Source organism: Typopeltis vanoorti, chromosome 14 (genome assembly GCF_054136105.1).
Source record: "Typopeltis vanoorti isolate ZY-2024b chromosome 14, IOZ_Tvanoo_1.0, whole genome shotgun sequence".
Taxonomy (NCBI): domain Eukaryota; kingdom Metazoa; phylum Arthropoda; class Arachnida; order Uropygi; family Thelyphonidae; genus Typopeltis; species Typopeltis vanoorti.
In genome coordinates this window covers 22,441,349-22,459,995 of record NC_143562.1, presented here as the reverse complement: position 1 = coordinate 22,459,995, position 18,647 = coordinate 22,441,349, and the positions used below count along the sequence as shown (strand labels likewise).

Genomic DNA, 18,647 nt, shown 5'->3' with positions numbered 1-18,647 from the left:
TAAGGATGAATCTATAATAGTCCCTATTTCTATTTATCGAAAACATTCTTTATATATAAAGATAATGAAGAGCAAAGTAGAAATGCAGCATGGAAAATTATTAACAGAAGATATTGACAAAAATGTCGTATGTCTCCTATGGAATATTTCATATAAAGAAGGAATTGAATTAAGAGAAATTGTTGCAATAACAATCAGATGATCTGGTTGTTATAGCAACACGAGAATGAAACAAGTGCAGTGACTTAGTTAAACGAAATCGAAAGGAACTTGGGAACTAATAATTTCAATAAGTAAAAGAAAATCAATAGTATTCAAAGGTATAGAAGTAAAATCGTTAGAACAGTATAATAGAACAAGTTGATACATTTAATTAATTAGGATGTAATACTTTTCATGATGAAAGAAAATATATTGAAAACATCATTTCTAAATTTTCAAAAATAGCACAGTTAATAACGAGAACTTTAAAATTGTCGCAAAAAAAAGGGAAAAAAAAGTAAGAATTTATTCTTGCATTAGCACCTCCAGGGTTTTTGTCATACTGTTTGTTCATTGATCAAAAAGTAATGCAAAACACACAACAGTCTACTTAACCATCGTTCTGGCTATGCTGATTTAGTTGGCCGAATGGATAGCATGACCGCTCTCCAACCAGTAAGTAGGAGATTAATTGCATCGTCCAGTGTGAGATCACTAACCTGATTATTGGAGGGAGGCCTGAAATGGTTTCAAAAACGTTTTGATCTCTACAGTAGGATTTTGGATTATCAAATGTACTGTATCACAACTTTCATGGATAGGATTCACATCAAACAAGTATACCCGATAAGAGTGCACGTGTATCCTGATTTTTATCAGACCACTTCCCTTAGAAAAACGCTTACTTCTTCCTTGTTCAAAATTCTGACCTTCATACTTTCATGAACTCGACCAGATAGGTATTGCTTGTGGTCTGTCTAATCAAAGTATTTCATTCCAGGATTCGGTCGTTCCAATAGATTATGAGTTTCCAATTCAAACCTCTTTTGCTCTCCTATACATCAGTTTTCAATATGAACTGTTTTATACACTAACGATTATATAATGTTGTTGCATGTATATGGATATTTAGCAAAAATATAGAAGGCTACCTGTGCTTCGGAATGTGAATTCTCTTTTCTGTAACGTTAATCTTTCTTTACGATTATCTCCACGTGGTTATCACCAAAAAAAAAAAAAAAAAAAGCCTTCAAGCTGTATTTTTTTTCTTTTTCTTTGAGGGATATTTCCACTCGATTACATTCGCACTTGCATTATGTTGCTTAGATTACGTGTAGGCTCTGTGTAATGTACTTTGTCGTATGGCGGTTAACAAGATTACATTAAAGGGCTACTAGACAAAATGAAATGATACCTTCAAAGCGCGTGCAAAGTACACATGCGCAGTGTAAGCGATTCATCGACACGCTCCATGGGGTTTGAAGTAAATGAAGTCATTAACACTACTCGCAACACGCAAGGAAGCTCTGGATGAGAAATGGATACGAGAACATTCAAACGATAAGTCCAAGCTGACCGAACTTCCTTAATAAGGATGAAACACCACACGTTTATCTTCTTTGCTTTCCGTCAATGACTTAAACGTTTGGGTGGTCGGGGTCACACACACGGCCTCATTAGAGCACCAGGTTGGCATTAAACTGAGTTTGGCTGCCCACTCCAGTGGTACTTTTTGCTTATTGAAAACACGAATCGAACAAAACAAAATTCTCGTCTACAAGAGGACAGGCACTGATTGAAGCACTTCACGTGTGAAGGTTGCTTCCGGTGAAAGATCACTCTCTGTCTGCCTGATTTATGCCCACTTCTTGCCTCCACTGATCGTTTTCTTCATTAGCATTGCTAACAAGTAATCATCGGACAACTTAAATAGAAATAGTTGTTAACCCAACCCAATCACGTAGCAACTTTCAAGGGCAAGTCTACTCCATTCTTAATAGCAGATTTAAAAAAAAAAAGGAAAAAGAAACGGGGGAAAAAAAAGCCTCATAATCTCTTAGTTTTTTAAAGTAGTATAACAGACGTGATGGCTGCAAGGAAATTTTAGATTTAGTGAAGATAATTATTTGATAAAGCTTGTCCTACTAAAAATTCGTTAGCTATTCTCATATAAAGGTAGCAAGACTTTCCTCATGGAAACGCGTTTTTGTTTTGTGTGTGAGTGTGTGTGTGTATGTGTGTGCGCGCGCGCGCGCTTAACATGCAAATCAGCCAGAAAACATTCAAAAGTAACTCCTAATACACTCTTCTAGTTGCTTTAGCATAATCCAACCAACCAGCTTGTCATTTTATTCTTTTGTCTTCAACGACTAAGGTCATGATTGACATGCAGCACATTCTGTGGATTCCACATACAATTGATGAAATGGTCGGTGATGAAAATAATAAATCTAAGATTATAGTTATAACATTAGTGAAAACCTTCATGGTAATTATACCCAAAGAAATTAAATAAGATAATCAAAAATCACATTTTTTGAGTGCATATTTTTCCATTCAAGCTGGCTATCTGTGTACAATTAATCATACTTTTTTCCCTAACGTACCCTGCTATAAACTTTATCATCGCTTTGTATATGTTATCTATTTTTGTTTTAATGCTTTCAATTATACAAATTCCATTCAACTTAAACAGATCATTTCAAGCAGCATTCTTAACGAGCGGATTGCGGACTGTTGCAAGGTTGAAGATAATTATATGCCAGTCTACTCGGTTTATAGTTTAGAACAATCTAGTTGACTGCTTTGCTGATCCTATTAGCTAAATAGAGCCAAATGAAAACTATCTGCATGATTCATTTTCTTTAAATAATCGCTTTTTTTTTAAGGTGCATTTTCTAAGCACTAATTAGTTCATTTTTCGCTGGGGCTGGTCAGAATGCGGTGAAATTCGGTATAATTGCTATTAAAATTTGTCATCTCAATTTTGATTTGGTCAGATCATTTATTGTTATTCATTTTACGAAATATTTATTGGTTTACGGTTAAATTAATAACTGATAATCTAAAACATATGCAAAAAAAAAAAAAAAAAAAAAAATCTTAACTCCTTTTAGCGAATTCCAGATTTACAAATCTCTTTCCCGAAGTATATAAATTTCTGATTGCAACATAGATTTGGAGTCAACTTCTTTTACAAGCAACAAAAAGATTCTAAATATGTAATAATAATAAAACTAAAAATCACTTTCGGTCTAACAAGCTAGTTTTTATTAATATCTCTGTTCGTAGTCATGCATCGATGGACGAAGCAACAGCAACTTGTTAGACGGAAAGTGATTTTAAGTACTGGATGCTGCAGGTGAGGTAATAGCAGCTAAGAGGACAAGCTAAATTAGACCCTTCAATGGATCATTGATCCTCTGATGGGTTGGTGGAATAATTATAGTAGTTGCAATAAATACTTGGATATCGAAAAAAAATTGATAGATAAATAGATAGAATGGGTAAATTTGTGTTATATGAAGTCTAGCGTTCTAGCCTTGTTTTCTTTTTCTTTTCTTTTGAAGACATAAGCTGGGGGGGGGGGGAGGTTAAAGAGATTCGATCTCCTAAAATGCTGCAGCGAAATTCTTGTGCCACACAACTCATGGTTTCAAAGCATTTTACACCTGATTATTAGCGCTTTGATGCATTAAGCAGTGGATTGTAATCTGTCATACTGATGTATACAGGTAGAGGAGACAATTTATAGATTCTTGGCAATCAGGAAGACGTATATATCGTAAAACTGCTTACGTTAGTTACTTAGTGGGGGGGGGGGGGGGTTAACACGACAAAAATTTTGAGAGTGACACATATCCGGAATTATGACTACACTAGACGTTTATCTTTGAGGAAGGGACTAAAATCACCGTAAATTAGAAAGTAACAATAGTCTTAGAGCTCGCTGTCTCTTAGTAGGAACACATACATGCGCATGCACGCTCTCTCTCTCTCTCGCGCACACACACACATACACACACACACGAAAAAAAAAAGCCTCGGTTTCACTGGCGTATTGAATTTGAAGCTTGGTTGATTGCGCAAATTAACTTTTGACACACCTAACATACTTTTGGGCATGTAAATATGAATTTTTAACGGTTCTTGGCAATGTGCCAACAATCTTCGTTCGGAATGTAGGCGGCCCTTCCCTGTTGCGTAACATTAGATCGGAGAAACATGAGGAATGCACAGATAAAGGTCACTAGAGATAGATAGACCGATAGTCAGACAGAGTGATAATAAGGCTATATTTTTAGCAAACATCGAATCAATAGTTGGCGCTGGTTAACCTTTAGCTGACATGAAAGGTTCTGTTTTTATATTAGAACTCTTAATTATCTTTCTAAAATGCTGTTTATCATTGAGAACGTTTATTGTATCACCTGTTAAGCATTATTCACTCACGAAGCTGATTTGTGGTCACATCTTGTTTGTTATGTTTCGTTTTTTTAAATCACGCGATGGATTTTTTGATGAAATTTGGTGGGGAGTGCATTATCAGAGAACATCTGTAAAATTCATTTTTGGTCCAATTTGATCTATCAATTTTAGGCAGTCCCGTTATCTATGCATATTTAATTTTTTTTTTTTTTTTTTAAATACGAATCTCACTCACTCAAGGTTAGAAATCTATAACACATTATTACTATGGATAGGCTAAAGTTAGATGCCAGCCTTTGAAGGAAGTCAGCTCTAGACACCAAATAGGGAATTGTGTCAAGTAATTTCAGGTCTCCAGTAAGCATAAGTTCGAATCCTCTGCCTTCCATGCTTATGGGAAGGCAGAGGTTTCGAACCCTCAGCGTATTGGTTGAAAAGCGGAGACGCTATCCACTCGAGCCATTTAGGCTGGTTTAAATGGGTGCCGTCACAAAAAAAAAAAAAAAAAAAAGCAAACTTGTTCATTTCATTTTCCCATGCCAGACACGTTTTTATTGTCAGTTTCAAAAACGAAGTTGATAATTATTGAAGTCGTGAGCAAAACGTAGTCATGCATAACTCGTGGCAGCTTGGCTGCATTTTCTGATTGTTGAAACTGTCATAATAGATTTTCGTGATGTCACATCAAAGAGTTAAGTCAGATTCAGTATTATGAATGGTTTTCGGTAAATTCATAGACACTGTTTGAAGTCTTAAGGTTTCTATTGAAATGATTAAAGATTCTTAGTCACGATACATTGATTACACAACAGCAGCATGATGAGAGTAAGTAATTGCCGGTTGTTTATTTGGTTCTGTTTTTGAGCATAAGATTATTATTATTAAGACACGCATGCATTATGGTGCTCGAGTGGCTTGTTTGCGTGGCAGATGTAAATCACATCTGCTGGATATACAAAATCTAGTTTACGGCAGTCATCGAGTTGGAATGGGCCCTGTCAGCTAGTAACAGAATCTTTATCACTTTTTGTCAGCTCTGTGTTTGCAACACCATCGCCTCTCCAACATGAACTGACTCACCATAGAAAAATAATAGAGTTGAACACAAATACATGGATGGGGATGGAGACGCAGAAATCTCAGAAAGATAGGCAAAAACAAAAATGAATAAATATGTACAGAGAAAAATTTATAGATAAATTTTTCTCTATAAATTTCTCTGATAGACAGGCAGATTTACAAAAAAAGTCTTGGCCTACTATATGTCAGTCCATTTGATCTTGTCCACCTTAGGCAAATTAAAATAGATAGCAAAATACCTATAGCCGTATATTAAAGCTTGTGAGACTAGTCAATACGCGCGCGCACACACACACACAGACACAGAGAGAGAGAGAGAGAGAGAGAGAGAGAGAGAGAGAGAGCAAGGTGATACATCACACACCCACTGACTTATAGATTTAAATAAACAGAATCAAACATTAAAACGAAGGTTGTGTAACATGAAAATACGCGCGTCCTTCGATTGTTATGAGGTCACAGGGAGAGGAGGCGCAAATGCCAAATAACGTCTAGACAAATGGGAAAGTATGGGGAAAGGTAGCAGCGAGAGATTGCGACGTTTATATAGGGTGGAGAAAAACAAGACTACCTTTCTACCTGTTGAGCCAGCTCACAACAACAATATTAGCACAATATCATGATGAAACGAAAGTATAAACACATGCACGAACGACTGTGCAAGTTGCACTTGGAACATTGCAGCGCCTTACCGGAAACGTACCACGTGATTATCAATTGGAGTGACGTAGAAAGTGGTAGTGCTACCCGCTCAAGACCGGATGTAGGAGACACGCTCATCTATCTTACTGAGGAATGTTTCACCAGACGAAAAACTCTAATCAAGTCAACAGGGAGTCCTTCACCCCCTACCAGTCCTCCCCAGTTTGGAGCGTGGGCCTTAAACTTATGCTTGCCTGACGAAACTAGAGAAAGTCAGAGATTGAAGCTGTCATAATGTTTCGGCGAAGGTCAGAAACATCCTCGTTTTAATAAAGTTGCTGCTAGTTCATTAGTTACAATGTTAATTAGCTTATTTCGGTCACTGCGCAAGCGTGTCATTCTAAAAACGTCGTCTGTCAAATACCTGGATTGGTTCGCATAACAAACGAGCGATTTTGTCTGTCCGCAAAGCACCATTACCGTGCCAAATGGTGTGTAGGTCTCCATAGACTGACTCCTTTACTGTATTTGGGGCCACACGTAATTCTTGCACGCTGGCAGGGATTTAATGAGATGTCAGAGAAAGTAATTATGCATCCCGATGTAGCACAACCTGAAGAAGAAGAAAGAACAAAACAAACACCCACTTGTCGCGTGCAAAGCACAAGGATGACTGAAGATGATAAATGAGAGATTCTACTTGAAACTCTTTTGGATGCTAAAACCGGTGTTCGTTTACCTCTCCTGTAGGGTAAAAAATTCTTATCCCCATCCTCCCCCTCACCATTCAAGTAGTCACTAGGCTATGGCAGTACATGAACACACAAACCTGATTCAAGTGTACTCATGCGAGACTCTATTGTTATTATGGCTTTTTATTTATTTAGTAGGAGAACGGCATCTTTTTTGATCTCTTCATTGATTAAGTTCAATAATGTACTTATTGCATTTTCGACCACTTATCATTCTTTCATCAGGTTCAAAGAATTCTTCGTGACTGATAATTTTTACCTCGAAGATTAATTAACGATTTGACGGAATAGTTTCAAAATAAAATTATCGGAAACCACTATAGCCTTTATGGACGAATCTTCAGTTGCATATGATACTATGCATACATTCAGGTTACACCTTTACTCATCTGAATTTGAAAAACTGTTAGATAACCTCACTTAAGTGCCTGTCAGATCATATAACTGAATGTCAGATCATATGCCTGTCAGATCATAAAACCGAGTACTTTGACAGGTACTCGGGGTTTTCCTTGACTTGGCGAGGCGCTCTCTCTGAGGCTAACTGAACCATTCCGAGGAGTGGTGTGAAAATTTGAAGCAGTAACGTGTCAGAGAGAGAGAGGGGGGGGGGGGGGGGCATGGCCTCCGCATATATTGCGCCACTATAAATAGCTGTCTTTAAACTATTAAAATAAAATAAAAAAAATGATGCCCAGCTTGCGCGTGAAGTATCTCTAGGCTATTTGTATATAGAAACTGATTACTTCACTTCAGTTGTCTCAGTATTCCACAATGCAGAACACACTTCCTTTCGGATGTGCATAATGTTATGCATTATGGGATAATAATAAATTATTATTACTATTTTAAAGAGAGACCTCCAGGGAGTTAGGGAGTCATCGAGGGAGGCCATACTATCCGCACCAGCTATCTTATATATACAGTAATACCCTGCAATTAATAGGCGCCGAAAAAATTCCGTGCTATGCATAATTGCACTATTTAACACATTATTATAATATATTAATAACGTAATCAGTTCCAATCAATTACAATATTGGTTGGGGGAAAAAAGAAATAATTACTCGGCATTTGTTTACTGCAGGCTCACCAGAAATGGCAATTAATGTGCACAGAAAAATTAAAAAGGATTAAAATAAAACTAAAAAATAATAAACATTTTTTATTGTTGATAACTGAACACGAGTTTTCATTTGGAAAATATTTGCACAGATGGAATCCCAGTAGGGTTAAGGCCGCAGGAGATCGAGGGATAAGAGTGTTTCATATGTCGATTACAAGGATAGGGGAGACAGTACCACTACATAAGAAGGGAGATATGAAGGAGGAGTGCAAGAACTATTAGTTTAATCGCTTATGCAAGCAAGATTTTATTAACGATCATTCTAAATAGGATTGAGGCCAAAGTTGAACCAGAGATGCCTGAAGAACAAGTAGGTTTTAGGAAAGATAAGGGTACCAGAGATCAGAATCTTTGCCTTAGACAGATCATAGAAAAGTATAAAGAATTTCGACTGTCTATGGTAATGTGTTTCATAGACTACTCTAAAGCTTTTGACTGTGTTCAGCATGTGAAACTGTGAGATGTAATGAAAAGAATTGGTTTTCCTAAACACACAATCAGGTTGATAGCTAACTTGTACAGGGAACTAGCAGCCACGGTAAGAACAGGTATTAGATTAACTGATTGACTTCAGGTTGGAAAGAGAGTTAGGCAAGGATGTTTACTTTCTCCTCACTTGTTTAGTATATATACTGAAGACATCATGCGTGAAGCATTGGATAAGCTCAAGACAGGAATTAGGATATGTGGTAGGTTGATCAGTAATCTGAGGTATGCTGATGATACTGTACTCCTCTGTAATGACAAGGAAGAACTAGGACAAATTCTTGATAAAGTTAACGAAATCAGTAAGAACAGAGGACTTCAGCTCAATCCTAGCAAGACAAAGATTATGGTTCTGAAGGGAAATACAGACAGCAAAGCTCTTGAGAAACAAGTGTACCTTAATGGAGAAAGAATTGAGGAAGTCAGCGAGTAACCGGAATCCATTATTAATGTGAAGAATTGCTGTTCAGAAGACGCCAGAAGAAGATTAAGAAGGCTGAAACAACAGTCAGAGACTTGTCTAAAATCTGGAAGGATGAATCAATCTCCATAGAAACAAAGTTGATGATTTTGGATGCAGCTGTTTTTCCAACAGCGACTTATGGATATGGATATGGATGTGAGACTTGGAACCTAAGTCTGATAGGAAAAGGAAAGCTGCTTTTGAGATGTACTGTTACAGAAGGCTGTTGAGGATACATACTAAAAGGTGGGCTATCGGATGGGTGCTAGAAAGGATTGGCAGAACTTTTAAGGCTCCTTAAAGATATTGACAGAAGAAAGTTGAAATACTTTGGACACAATGAAAGGATGGAAGGGGGGACTTCTCAAAACAGTAATAGCAGGTAAGGTTCCTGGAAAAAGAGGAAAGGACAGTGACATGTATGAATGGTGTGACTGATCTCCAGAGTGTTGAAGCCTCAAGGAAAGCGTGTAACAGGACCACATGGCGTGGCACATCGCCGAGGATCTGAATGGCCACACGACATCAACAGATGTTGTATGGTCACTCAGGACATCATGACAATGAATAGATGGATGGAGTTTGCACAGGTTTTTTCTTCATTTTCTTCTTCAGTGCTTATCTTTGTAACATTGAATAGCATTTTGCAGTGTTCGCCGAACTTTTATGCTTCGTTCAATGTTAGGATCGGTGTCCATAAGAAAATCAGCAGCAGTCAGAAAGAAGGAAATGAAAAGCACATTTAATGAGAATTCCTTTGTATGCGCCTTCAGCGATAATTTCATGTAATTTATCTTCCTCTTCATATTTTGTTAACTATTTACTTTTGTTAAGGTGCGCATGCTTCGTTGCATTTCCTCTTCTCTCATAATTGTGTATAAAACATAATTATGAGAGAAGAGTGACAAACTGGAATTATTGGTTCGAGGATACATAGTGGTTGATCGGCGAATTTAGTGCTCCTGTAAATTTGGTGATTTTTGTCTGTTTTTATTGTGTTTTCCCTTAGAAAAATATTTAGAAAATTAGTGTTTTGTAGTACTAGTGTAGATTTTAGTGTTTTATAGTGTATTTAGTATTTTATCATATTTTTAAAGATATTTTAATATTTAGTATACGTTTAAAATGGTACCAGAAAAGGACAAGAAAAGTAATGCTAAAAAAAGCATCGCAGGCGAGAACAAGAAGGTTAGCCCTGCCAACGAGGTTATTGTGCACATGGAGGAGGTTAACGAAAATGAATTAACCGCCAAAATAGCGAAGTTGAAGCAGATCATCAGAGAGACAACGCGGGAATTGCAAAAAAGTTGAGAGACGTTTAAATGAGCACAGGGAGAAAAAGAAAAATGAACAGGAAAATAAGAAACAACAAAGCAAGGAAACAGGTAAATCAGGAAATAACGAAAATCAGGTAAGTGACGTTGTGTAAAAAGAAAGAAGTTATTTGGTATGGTGACTCTATAATAAAACATGCTATAGATGAGAGAGTTATAACATCGAGTTTTCCTGGAGCGAAAATTAAAAATATAACTCAAGTAATTCAAAAACAGAAAAGAAAAGTAAACGAAATCGTAGTTGTAGTAGGTGCGAACGATTTAACTGGCGATAAGTTCAGTATGAGAAAGGACATGAAAGGGTTGCTGGAAGAGGTGAGAGTGAAGAGTGAGAAAGTGAAATCGTTAGTATTTTACCTCGCTATAATAAAAATGAATTAAAAAGAAGGGCTATGATGGCAAACGATTCGATGCATCGGCTATGTAGAAGGAATGGATGTGAGTTTGAGGGAAGATTGGATTTGTATAAGAGGGATGGCCTACACCTGAATGCGTTTGGTATCAGGAGTCTGGAACTGGTATGAGACCTAACACAGACAGTCAGGAAAACTAAAGTATAATGGGAGGAATGGTGAAAATATGTGTGTAAGAGCGACAATGTTATGTAACTATGTTAATGACGAAATGGGCTTTGTCATGGAAATGATGACGAGGCGAGAACGATTTCGGGTTTGTGTTCGTCCGGTTCGGACTCATCATATGTGTGCAAAGATGTCTACATGTGTAAGGCATCAGAGGAGATTAGAGATCTGCAAGATGTTCAACTGTGTCAGGCAGACTGCAAACAAAAGTATACAAAAGAACATGCAGGTAGATTATTATGTCTGTGCACGAATGCTAGGAGTATCAGAAACAAAGGGGTAGAGTTTGTTGCCTTAGTCAATATGTTACGACCTCAGATTGTAGGAATTAGTGAGACGTCGCTATCAGAAACAGACCTACTAACTAGTATCGAGTGTCATGGGTACAGTATTTTTAGGAAGGATAGAGTGTATAGGAGAGGAGGGGGCGTGCTGCTAATGATATTGGATGACTTAAATCCAGTTCGAGTTGAGACCTATGAATGTAGTAATACTACTAACAATATTTCATGTGGCAGTGAGTTTGAAGCCATCTGGTGTGAGGTGGAATCTAACAAGACAAATTACATAGTGGGGTGTTGTTACAGACCTGGTGGATCGGTTGCTAGTGATGGAGAAATGCATCACCAAATAGACAAGGTGAGCGCGAAAAGATTTTAGTCATAATGGGAGACTTTAATTATCCAAATATTGATTGGGTAGCAGTAGAGTCTCATGAGAAGAATGAAAATGCATTTATTGAGCTGTTGCGGGACAACTTCCTCAAGAAGCATGTGACAGAAGAAACTCGAGGTCAAAGAGTGTTAGATTTATTATAGTGTCAGAGGACGTTTCGGTTAAAGACATAACTATTCTGCCTCCAGTTGGTGACAGTGATCACGCGGTACTCACTTGGGAAGTGACTAAGTTTATGAATGTTCCATTCAGAAAAGGTTACATGCTGAACTACAAAGCGGGAAATTATGACCAACTGAGGAGAATACTGAGTTTAGTGGAATGGGATCGGTTGCTGGATGGAAAGAATATCGACAGTGCATGGAAAGCATTTAAACAATACTTAAATGATGCGATATCAGAATGTGTTCCGAGAGTTCGAAGAATAAACAGAGTAGGAGTCAAATGGATGTGTAATCTTATTAAGCAAGAGATTCGTAAGAAAAGGACGATGTAGAAGGAATACCGTTTGCATAAGGATGACGTCCGTTATGAACGTTATAAGCAGCAGGCTAGAATAGTCATAACTGTTGTACGGAAAGCAAAGTCTGATTATGAAAAGAAACTGGCTCTGCGTACTAAAGACAACCCACAAGAATTCTATCGATATGCTGCAAGTAAAAGAAAGAATGGATATGAAAGAATAACTCTTCTAAATCCAGATTGCGTAAGGGTTACAGATGCAGAAGAGGTTGTTCAGTTAATGAGTGCCCATTTCGTTAAAAGCTATAAACCTGGTGAACGCAACATTGAACTCACTGTTACCTCTTCACTAGATGAAGAAACGCAGGTGTGTGAGACCGGGGTATTAGAGCTGTTGCACAAACTGGATAAGAATTCATCAATAGGGACTAATGGAATATCAGCACGTGTGCTAAAAGAGTGTTCAGCTGAACTGCCCATTCCTTTGACCAGGATGTTTAATATGAGTCTCAGAACAGGGAAGATTCCGCAGGAATGGAATGAATGTATGGTAATTCCATTGCACGAAGGTGGTGCAAAGACCGATGTATCCAACTATCAACCAATTAGTATCTCAGGAGTGGTGGTGAAGATTTTGGAAAAATTCGTTAGGGCCCGCATTCAGAAATGGGTTGACAGTGGATATCTACTTTGCAATGAACAACATTGCATGTTGTTTATTAGGTACAACTTTCTCACATTCTATAACAATGTTACCATTGAACTAGACAAGGGGAATGGATACACCATGATACTTTTGGATTTTGCTAAGGCTATTGACAGAATACAGCATGGCAGACTGCTGCATAAATTGGAGAAAATGGGTTTGGGTTATACAATATTAGCATGGATAAGAGGATGACTGACTGACAGATATCAAAAATTGGTATACGGGGGATCTGAGTCTGAAAGGTTTAAGGTAATAAGTGGTGTACCACAAGGATCAGTGCTTGGTGCACTGTTATTCAATCTGCACATTAATCATATTGGGAAGAATTTGACAAGTGACATACAGTTATTTGCTGATGATGCAAAGATAGCTAGGGTAATCAGGGAAGCTGCTGATATGCGGTCTTTGCAGAATGATTTGAATAGGCTGGAATTGTGGGCATGGGAAAATGGGTGTCAGGTCAATGTCAATAAATGTAAAGGCATTCACTTCGGCATGATTAGATATCCAATGTCGTATTATATTGGTGGGATTAGGCTAGAAGAAACTGATGAGGCTAGGGATCTTGGAGTGTTAATATATAGGAAGTTGAAGTTTAGGGGCCATGTGGCAAAGATTGCAAATACAACTCAAAAGATAATTGCAATGGTGAAACGAACGTTCACATGTAAAGATAAGGATTTTATTTTGCTCTTTACAAGGCCTTGATAAGACCTCACTTGGACTGTTGTTCGCAGATCTGGTTTCCGTTGTGATTCTGATATATTGGAGAGAGTACAAAGGAGAGTGTTAAAAATGATATCAGGATTGTGGAATACTGATTGTGAAGACAGATTGATAATTTGTAGACTGCAGACACTAACAAACAGGAGAAAGAGGGGGTTGATATGATTGAGACTTACTGTTAAAAAGAGACTTACTGGGAAAAGGAGGAGAGGACATCCTTGGGAGCTGCGAATGAAGGCCGCCAAGAAGAGTGTGAGGACTAGATTTTTCTCTCAGAGGGTGGTGGGTGATCAGAATGGATTGCCATTGGATGTTGTGAGTGCAAGCAGGGTGAATGAATTCAAGAATAAATATGATAGCTGGTGTGTGTAATATGTGACCTCCCTCGATGAGTCTCTGACTCCCTGGAGGTCTCTCTTAATAATAATAATAATAATAAAAAAAAAAAACGTTACTCGTATCTAATAAAAACTAAATATTTTGTAGAGCTACCACGACTTTGCTGCATCCAGGGTGAAATAATAGTGAAGAGTACATCGATACAGCCGTTACTGAATCACTACAAATATGTATGTAGAATTTTAGTCCAGTCGGAATATTAATACAGTTAAAAATAATGAACGGTGCTATAGCGAAACCAGCTCTTGCTGTACGTATATTCTCACAAAAAAAAGCATTTGTATATAAACAATTTTTTTTTTTTTTTTTTTTTTTTTGTGTCAGGGATCAGGTTTCTCCCGTCCTCATCTTTCCCTAGATAAATTGGAAAGGGATCTTGTTCTCTGGCCCATTTTACATCTTCGCAGATGGTCCTTTTCTACAAAACTTGAATTTTTTGCTTATTCCATCAGAGCGCAAGTCCACATCCTCTCCATTCTTGTATTCCTTTTAGCTGCAGTGTATTAAGTACAAGGAATATATAAGAAGTTCATAAATCCTGTCCAATGCTTTTGAAGGATGAGCTGCCTCAAGAGGTGAAAGAAATACTTCATAGTTTATCCAGCCGTTATCATTGCTTCTCTAACAGGAGAATCGGAGGCTAAGCGCAATTTCCCCTTAAAAGCTTTGTTATCCATCCGTACTAAACATTTCAGGTTTTGCTGGTCTGGGTGACTGAAATGTGCTACTTTGCCACTAACAGGCTGAGGATACGAATTACATGGTGAATGGTAATATGAAAGTTTGTGAAACTTCTTTCAAAATAAACAAATAAATTATAACAGAAACATTTGGGACGATGCCTGAAGTTCCTTTATGGTTGTTCTAGCTGCTGCATAGTAGGTAGAATGACGATTCAAATATTTAAAAAAAAATAAAATAAAAATAAATAAATTCAAAAGCTCTGTAAACCTCCTTCTCTAAGTTTGTTTTGACTGTTTCTTTCCAAGCTGGAAGTTCTAGTGGACGTAGATATCTTATTATTATTACTTTCTACTGTTCTATGGTCTCTATGATCTAATTTTTTTTTTTTCTTATTATGAGCAAAGTAAAATTCTAAGCCATTCTGGTCTGTCTGTTGCTTGATCATAAAAAAGGATTCGTTTTTTTTTTATCCTTCTAGATTGAAATACGCTGAAGTCTTTTTTCAGTCTCTTGAAATATCTATCCTTAGATGGCTGGAATGATGATACAAACTAATTGCGCTCAGATTTGCAATAGGGTTCAGAAATTTATGGCCCCACATTCGTGTAACCGCATTTCTAATGAGCCCATTTAGGGGGTTGTTTATATTGGGCGGTCGAGTGTGGCTTTTTATCGCAGTTCAGCATTCCTCCGTTTCATGCTTTCATCCCCACACACACTTGAAAATTTCTCCTTCAGTCTGACATTTGACAGGCAGCAGCTCGGTTCCTTTTCAGAGTCCCTCCGGCTAGCTCAAGTAACAGAGTCCCAGTAATGAAGAGGATGACCTTTGACATGGCCACCTCCTCCCTTTCGCTGACAGCCCTCCTAAGTCAAACAGATAACGGGTCTTGCAGTAGGTATAGCTAACAGGCTCGTGTAGCGGTTGCAAAGGAAAAAAAAAAAGAACTTTCTTTGTTTTTCAACCCTTTGACTTAAGTCGTTTAGGCTTAATGCAGTATTGGTCATTGTAAATACGAACAACGTAAGGTAGGTATGCACTCTAACTCTTTTGCACATGCTTGACACGTGTCTTGTTTCTCTTTGATACATAGGACTTCGATCACGTTAGATCAGCTAATGGTGTTTCAGACTTGCATAGCAAAGTGGGACACGTGTGTAAAAAACACAGAAGTTGTAGGACGAGTGGAGGTTCGAGTGTAATTTACATATTTGTTGTGTATTAAGGGGACGCGGGGTCGGATGCGAGGCATCACACCAAATTAGGACAGGTCGATGAACCGGGACCCATTGACATCCAGCAGGTGTTTCAGCGTTATTGCCAACAGCCGTTCGAAAACGCTGAATAGATTGGCTAGTTAATATTGGCACTGTCTGTGTTTCTACCGGTGGATTAATTGCATGCACGCGAATTGGAACTCGAATCTTACACGGGGAAAAAAAAAAAAAGGTGTTTCTTTTCACAGTATTAGTTACATCTAGAAAAACTGTAAGCAGTTATTTCAGTGCAAGTTAGCAATTTCTGTTTTATATCTACTGGGGACGGGGAGAGAAAGCAAGTTGTTCTATGACGTATATCGTCATAGCGAAACGCATCATAATAAAACGCGTACTTGAACAACATAAAATAGCCTTGGTCTATGAATTATAAGCTAAAAGTTGTTAGAAAGAATTGCATCTTTGAGATACGTGTGTTTATTTATGTATGATTCAGCTACAAGCGGTTGAGCGATATCTGGAGGAATATTTTCGTATTCGATAATCAGTGGCACTTGTTGGTATTATTATGACAGGGCTATTTTTTGCTATGAGCCACGTGTTTTCAGCATTTGTTTGAGTTGCTTGCATAAAAAAAAAAAACTCGAGTTTAAGCAAACTTAAAATCGACTTTGAACACATTTGAGTTTTAGTTATGTGTATGTCATAGTGCAAATATGAATTTGGATATTTCGTGGAGTTCATGCTGTTGCTACCCTAGATGAACATGTCTCTCCTGCTGGAAGACTAATAATAATAATAAAACTCCTATCACCTTCCTATTAGACCTACTAATTTACTTTCAGCGTAGTTTGATAGACTTCAATTCGAATCCTGTATAGCAGTGGTGTTCAAGTTTTTTTACTACGCAAGCATTTACTTTTCTATAAAAAGTTATTCGGCGATCTTCTCTCTCTTATATCTAAGTTATTCGGCGATCTACTCTCTTATATAGATCACGTTCCCCCAGCCTGATATCTGATTACGCACAAATAAACAACTAAAAACTTTATTTGTGTATTTAAAAATTTATTTATCACTTTTAATTATTTTAATACAACAAAAACAAATATATTGGAATAAAATATTTATTTCTGTATTTTGGAAAACCAAAGTTAGAAAAAAACAACAGATTGATTACAAACTCACAAGTTACAGGAAATGCTGGTTGATTAAAAAAAAAGTTAATGTGAAATTTGGCATTGTTTGGACCTCGCAATATTTTCATAGTAAAGTTGATATGAAGAAGTGGCCAATCGCAGACAATCATCCAAATGATCATTTGTAATTTGGTTTCTTAATTGATTTTTTATGACGGTCATATTTGAAAAAGCGGATTCTGACAAGTATGTCGATCCGAAACACGACAGAATTTTTCGCGCAACATCAGTTAATATTGGGAATTGTTCATGTGCATACTTCCAAATGACTTCATTGTTTATTGATTTTAAATGTAAACTATTATGAATGTTTATTATCTCAAGTTCTACTTCAGCTTGGTTTATATCAAACAGCCCACTAATTTTATTTGAAATTTCTGTGATGTTCAAGTTTTCTTGAAATGGATTATTAATAAAAGACACAATCATTTCAGTTTTATTAAAATCTTAAAATCTTGAATTTATTTCTTCCTCAACTAATTCTATTTCACGAATAAATTCTTTTAAATAATAGCGAAGCATTTCTTGATTTTGTTCAAAAAATTTTAATAAATATGGGAGATGTCTAAATTCGCGGTCATTTATATTTTTCTTTAATAAAAGTAAGTATTATTGGAAAGTTTTTATTGAACTTAACATGTCAATTAAATTTTTATCTCTACCTTGTAACTCTAAATTTAAATTGCTTAATTTCGTACAGAAATCTATTAAAAATGATAAGTGTAACAACCATCTTTTATCACTCAATTGTGGATAAATATCTCCTTTTTCATCAAGAAAAATTTTTATATCGTTAATTAATACAAGAAATCTTTCTAAAAATTGACTTCTGCTGAGCCAGCGAACATTATTGTACAACAGAAGTTCCCTATCATCATCTGCCTGTAATTTAAATAACCGCCGTTGCAGGGCTTTTCCTCGAACAGAATTTACAATTTTAAATGTAATATCCAAAACATCTTTTGTGTTTAATCTTTTACTACACAGTACTTGTTGGTGAATAATACAGTGGTACGTTAAAAAATCTGGATATTTGTCATCGTTTTTACATAATGAAATGAAGCCTGATTTATTACCTATCATTGCAGGAACACAATCAGTAGTAATAGACACAAGTTTAAAAAGCGGAAGTTTGTGTTGTTTCACAAATTCATCAAATGCTGAAAAAATGTCTTCTCCCCTAGTCCTTCCCAATAATGGTATAATTTTCAAAAGTTCTTCTTTACTTGAATAATCTTGAAATACCATGCAATAAATACCATTAACTGAGCAATATCAGTGAAGTCGTTTGACTCATCAAATTGTAATGAAAACGCAACACACTGGTGAATGTCTGACATTAACCTGGCCTGGAAACTTTTCTCCGGCAGTTGGAACTCTTTCTGTCGTCAATTTGAAACCTTGTCTGCGGCCTAGAAGTAGTGTTTCTCTAGCGACGTTTCGAACCGAGAAGCTCCTTTCTGGAAGCGGGAAACTCCTTTCTCAAGCAACGTTGATCCGGGCAGTGTCTCTGACGGCGACTCTGGACCGGGCGGCCTCCTCTTTGACAGCAATTCTGGAACCGGAACCCCTTCTGCTTGCTTCAGTCCCTTTTTATTAGGCCTCCTCTGAGACCTCGCATGAAGTTTGGCAACCCCAAAGAATCGGTATGAATCTTTCAAGTTCGGCACGCCTTTTGTTTTCCTCCGCTTTCTTTTGATT

General features: G+C 37.1%; 1 protein-coding gene across 1 annotated transcript in view; it reads right to left on the bottom strand.

Moving 5' to 3' along the window:
* LOC150099291 (uncharacterized) overlaps nt 1-18,647 on the bottom strand; it is a 181,142-nt gene that overhangs the window by 126,297 nt on the left and 36,198 nt on the right. The gene's annotated exons all lie outside the window — the stretch shown is intronic.